This window comes from Bos indicus, chromosome 15, assembly GCF_029378745.1.
Source record: "Bos indicus isolate NIAB-ARS_2022 breed Sahiwal x Tharparkar chromosome 15, NIAB-ARS_B.indTharparkar_mat_pri_1.0, whole genome shotgun sequence".
In the NCBI taxonomy this organism is placed as follows: domain Eukaryota; kingdom Metazoa; phylum Chordata; class Mammalia; order Artiodactyla; family Bovidae; genus Bos; species Bos indicus.
In genome coordinates this window covers 59,788,517-59,794,693 of record NC_091774.1, presented here as the reverse complement: position 1 = coordinate 59,794,693, position 6,177 = coordinate 59,788,517, and the positions used below count along the sequence as shown (strand labels likewise).

At 44.4% G+C, this 6,177-nt stretch overlaps 1 non-coding gene across 1 annotated transcript; it reads left to right on the top strand.

The window, feature by feature from the left end:
• The first annotated feature begins 2,480 nt into the window (after window positions 1-2,480).
• Window positions 2,481-2,552, top strand: TRNAC-GCA (transfer RNA cysteine (anticodon GCA)). Its single transcript has one exon. It is a non-coding gene; the product is annotated as a tRNA-Cys (tRNA).
• The last annotated feature ends 3,625 nt before the right edge of the window (window positions 2,553-6,177 follow it).

Here is a 6,177-nt window from a genome sequence, read left to right as displayed (position 1 = left end):
TGTTCAGATAAGCAATAAAATTCTTAGTATGAGTATATCCCATGCAATATTTAGTGTCTCCTTAACAGTGAAAATATTTGCTATTTATCTGAAATTCAAATTTAACTGGATGTTCTTTATCTCCCAACTCTACCCTTTAGGGGCCAGCAAGAGGGAAGTGTGTGTCTGTTTTTTTAATGTTCGGCATGTAAGGCAGTCAACTCTGCCTTCCATCAAGATTAACACAATGATGAACTCTCTAAATATGGGAAGGAGACACCTGTATTGTGCTGCTAAGGATGGGAATATCTGCTCTTCAGAGTCCAACTAATAGAATATCCCTTATCATAACCAATATAAAAGGAGACCTTGTTATACAGCTACTCAGAGACATGTTTTTAACACACATTTCCTAAGAATAGGATGAAATGGGCAGAAAGCAACGTTTCTTCTTGCTTCTCATGGAAACTTGATTTTTACAGACTTATAAGTACAACACACTCGCTATTTGACACATCTTTTAATGTGCAAATCTGGGCTTCACCCAGAGACAATAACATGCAGGGCACAGGCATAACTGTTACAACTGCATCTCCCAACTCCACTGGGCTGGTAGGAGGTTTTCTCAGATATAGGCTCTTGGAAGAATTTTATAAATAGAGAGAGTATGTACTTTGGGCAAGGGCTGTTACCCCAGAGTTTCAAAGAGACAAGGTTTCAGTGAGCACCACGTGCCCCTGGTCCTAATAGAGAGGTCCTTCTGCTAGACCCTAGGACCAGTCTCCTCATGCCTGTGCTTCTCAGAGGGATGTACCGCCTGGACAAGAGTCATGCCTGGAAAGGGCCAGGAGCCTCTATGAAATAAGACACATACAAAGGGGAAATATTATAATCTTTGAAAAACACAATTCCCCAGATAACCAGAACCATGTGTCCCAAGCATGTGGGGCTTTGTTCTCATCAGGGTGTCAGATGGTGCCCAGTCTTGGAATGTGCTTTCTCCAGACAACTAGTACCAGGTTGGGGGAAACAATCCCCAGGAGCCCAGCCCCCAGGGCATCTCCAGCTGGGCTGCAAGGCTCCCCAGGGCAACCAAATCACTTCATCTCTGTCTTTTACACATTCTCCTATCAACCTTTTCTAAACAGAAAAGAGGAAATGATGTTTTCACAGTGGCCTCTTCCTAAATAACACACCTTGTCTAGACAGTTTCCAAAAGAGTCTCTTTTCAGAGCCCTCTTTTGTGTGCTGAGTGGAGAAAGGGAAAGCGTTTTTGAAAAATTTCACTGTGACTTTACAAATGTGTTTTGTAATCCCCCCCACCTCAACACACACACTCAGACACACATCAGATTTAAATCTTTTGTTAGCATATTCTACTCACAAATATTTAAGTATAGTTATCATGAAGCACTTGGCATTATGCTAAACACTAGCAATGTAAATCCAAACTGGGAAAGGAGTACATCAAGGCTGTATATTGTCACCTTGCTTATGTAACTTACATACCATGTACATCATGTGAAATTCCAGAATAGATGAAGCACAAACTGGAATCAAGATTGATGGGGGAAATATCCCATCATATAACCTCAGATATGCAGATGACACCACCCTTATGGCAGAAAGTGAAGAGGAAGTGAAGAGCCTCTTGATGAAACTGAAAGAGGAGAGTGATAAAGCTGGCTTAAAACTCAACATTCAAAAAATGAAGATCATGGCATCCGGTCCCATCATTTCATGTCAAATAGATGGGGAAACAATGGAAACAGTGACAGACTTTAATTTCTTGGGCTCCAAAATTACTGCAGATAGTGACGGCAGCCATGAAATTAAAAGATGCTTGCTCCTGGGAAGAAAACAACCTAGACAGCATATTAAAAAGCAGAGACATTACTTTGCCGGCAAAGGTCCATCTAGTCAAAGCTATAGTTTTTCCAGTAGTCATGTATGGATGTGAGAGTTGGACTATGAAGAAAGCTGAGCACTGGAGAATTGATGCTTTTGAACTGTGGTATCGGAGAAGACTCTTGAGAGTCCCTTGGGCTGCAAGGAGATTAAACCAGTCAGTTCTAAAGGAAATCAGTCTTGAATATTCATTGGAAGGACTGATGCTAAAGCTGAAGCTCCAATATTTGGCCACCTATGCAAAGAACTGCCTCATTAGAATAGACCTTGATGCCGGGAAAGATTGAAGGCAAGAGAAGGGGATGACAGAGGCTGAGATGGTTAGATGGCATCAGCAACTCAATGGACATGAGTTTGAGCAAGCTCCAAGAGATAGTGAAGGACAGGGAAGCCTGGTGTGCTGCAGTCCAGGGAGTTGCCAAGAGCTGGACATGACTGAGCGACTGAACTGAACTGAGCGATATAAAAAATGAATAAGATAACATGATCCCTGCCTTCACAGGGTTTTCTTCTTTGCTATATCCCACAGAAATAAATAGGATAAGTCTTTGCAGACAGTTCATTTCAATTAAATTAGTTTTTATTTAGGGGCTTCCCTGGTGGCTCAGAGGTTAAAGCATCTGCCTGCAATGCAGGAGACCCAGGTTCAATCCCTGGGTTGGGAAGCTCCCCTGGAGAAGGAAATGGCAACCCACTCCAGTATTCTTGCCTGGAGAATCTCATGGAGAGTTTACCCAAGAGAATGGAGTCTCTAGAAAAAGAAAACTTATTGAAAGGATAGTAATTGTTCTTCCTACTTTCCTTCCTTTCATCCAGCAAATATTAAATGTTCGCAATATTCCAGGCTCTCTGCTACTATCCGGGTATCCAAAAGTGACAAAGAATTGCTCTTGTAAATGAAGTCTAGTGGGAGCTGCTGCCGCTGCTAAGTCGCTTCAGTCATGTCCAACTCTGTGCAACCCCATAGACAGCAGCCTGCCACGCTCCCCCGTCCCTGGGATTCTCCAGGCAAGAACACTGGAGTGGGTTGCCATTTCCTTCTCCAAAGCATGGAAGTGAAAAATGAGAGTGAAGTCACTCAGTCGTGTCCAACCCTTAGCGACTCCATGGACTGTAGCCCACCAGGCTCCTCCATCCATGGGATTCTCCAGGCAAGAGTACTGGAGTGGGGCGCCATTGCCTTCTCCAGTCTAGTGGGAGAGAGACACCTTAAAAGTTCATTCTCAAAACAGAAACACAACTGCAAAGTTGTGACAGCCCATATTGGTGGAATGAATAAATGAATAAGGAGTACTATAAAACCATTCAACAAGGATGTCTGTTAAACCCCATGAAGCCACAGAGTTTAATTCAGCATTTAAGAGTGAGGCCAACTGCTGGAGGGGAGGAGGAGTGAGATAGAGTCAGCCTCTAGATACGAATTCATAAATTTTGTCTTAGTCTTTTGAGGTATATTTTATTGTGTGTGCGCTGAGTCACTTCAGCCATGTCCGACTCTTTGCAAGCCTATCCTGTAGCCCACCAGGCTGCTTAATACTGGAGTGGGTTGCCGTGCCCTTCTCCAGAGGATCTTGTGGACCCAGGGATTGAGCCATGTCTCTCATGTCTCCTGCATTGGCAGGCATTTATTATTGGGCTGGTCAAAATTTTCATTTTTTCCACATTACAGAAAAACTCAAATGAACTTTCTGGCCAATCCAATATTTACTTGGATTGTTCAAGTAAACAATATTTACTTGTTCATTTACTGAACAAGGAAACTGAGACTCAGATTTGAAGTCTTTTGTCTGTTGTTACAGGGCTACCCAGTGATGGTAGAGCTTGACTCACTGTGTGACTCCAGAGTCCATGTTCTTTTCATCACATGCATTCCTTTTCCCTACATCAAGCAATATCATAAACATTAAGACCTCATTTCCTACCAGTGCATGAGTCTTTGTGTGTCTCCAAGACTGCAAACACATTCCCAACGCAGGCCTTGACCTTGCTCATCGGGCTATGCAGTTCTCTCCCTCCCTCCCTCGGAGGTTTGCTTAGAGAGGCCTCCTCTGACCACATTCACCATATTCATGTCTGCCACTCTCCGTTTACCTGCTTTATTTTTCTCTGTACCGCCTATCACTGCATGACAACCAGTCTGCTGTTCATTCGTTAGTTGTCTCTCCCCCACTAGAATGTAAGCTCCATGTGAGCTGGGGATTGTACCAGGCAGGGACTCAACAGGACACAGAATTCCACTCTGATGCTTTTTTCCAAAGAATTTAAAAAGGGAAGTGGGCATTTTCCAAGAGGTTAAGGAAGTGTTGAGGAAAATAGTGAGGAAGGTTGAGACATTTAGAACTGAACAAAAGCCACAAGGCTGATTACCACCTCTTAGCTTACAGGGAGGCACAAAGGGAGAAACTGTTGTTCCTGGAATCAGTGATTGCTGGATCTTGGAGGAGGAGCTGGCAGGCAGCAGCTGTAGCCATGGAAGAGATGGCCAATGCTAGAGTTGAGACCTTGGGGCAGGGAGAAAGCCTAGCCTCTCATCACTCCACACCCTCCCTGCCCCCATCATCTGCGTTGACTCTCACTAGCCAAACCCAACTGAAATCCAGCTAGCAAGGTTGCAAAGGTGGTCATGGTGTTGTGTGTAGCAGTCAGCATCTCAGGCACAGGACAGGGCAGAGGAGCGGAGGATGGATCTGGGAGTGGGAAGGAGCAAACAGAGAATAACCAGGTAAAAGGATTTCATTTGTTTTGCTTACCTCATTTTCCCACCACTGCCTCTCACACCTTGAGTGCTCAACATGTATGAATAAATGAAATATGCCCCATGAAAGAGAAAGATGAGAGACTGACATGGAGCAAGCAGGAGTCACCCAGGAGTGGTTTGATGGGGACTTCTTACCAGGTGGCAGCTCTGAGCCTGGAACAGAAAATCCAGGAGCAACAAGATTTGTTTGTTCAGTATCACACACTTCTGAGGAGTGAAAGCTTGTATAAATTGGGAGACACATGTCACATCCACAAATGTTAAGGAATGTCTTCTGTGTGCAGTATAAACCGATATCCAGCCACTCAGAGGGTCTGAGCTGGTGCCCAGGGAGGAGCTGGAGGTCAGGCATTCACGTTGGCTGGGATCTTAGCGGTGTATCATCAAGATGCAGACAATGGAAACCCACTTACAGAAATTAAATGACAAAAGAGGGGATATATTCAATACTATGAGAACACAGGGCTATGTCAAGGGATAAAAGAGGGAGATGTAGCGGAGGGACCACTGCAATTACTCCATCTCTCTGGGGATGGATGGGTCAGTCAGTCATTCAGCAAACATTTATTGAACTCTTATGGGAGCCAGGCACTGTGCTGGATTCTTATTGTTCTGCTTCTCTGGTTACATTTGAATTCTCTCTTGCTCATTCTCACTGTCTCTCTTATTGGTTTTATCTGATTTTTTTGTGGAAACAGCCCAAACAAACAGTCCCTATCCACAATGTGCCCTTATGCCTCTTGAAGTCTAGTGCCTACAGAAGCATCAAGTTTCTGAGTTTGAATTCTAAGCTCCAAGAGAAGAGAATCCAGGGACCTGACTGGGTGATTCTATTACAATCAAGTAGTTGAGGAGGCCTGGGGACCGAGTCACCTGTTTCTCTGCCCTCTCAGCAGGGATAAGAGAAGCCCACTTTGTGAAGGCAACACAGCCAGTTTCTCCAAGTAGAGACTAGATGGAGGAGACATCGTTAGTGCAATGGAGCATCTTCACCCATTCAGCCTTTACAACCATCTCTACCTCTGTGTACACTCTGTAAAAAAATTGAAGGACAGGGAATGAGACAGGAAACAAGAGGGAGCACCGATGAGTATAACACCCTGGCTCTGTTTACAAATACTCCATAATAGGAATGCACACCCTTGAGGACTTATTCTTCGAGCTTGTCTACAGTATGTTCAGCGTAACTCATCAGATAACCCATCAACCTGCAGACCCTGCCCTTAGGGGCTGCCACAGACAATAATCAGTATGAAATCAGTATGGCAAAGGAAAAGGGTGGGCATTTGTTCCTTTCATTTAGTTCTGACTAAATGAGCAACTACAGAGAAGACAGGCAGATCAAATAGAAATTCCTGGCATTTGTCCCTGTTAATAAATACATCTATATTATGACTGCTGCTGCTGCTAAGTCGCTTCAGTTGTGTCCGACTCTGTGCGACCCCATAGACTGCAGCCCACCAGGCTCCCCTGTCCCTGGGATTCTCCAGGCAAGAACACTGGAGTGGGTTGCCATTTCCTTCTCCAATGCA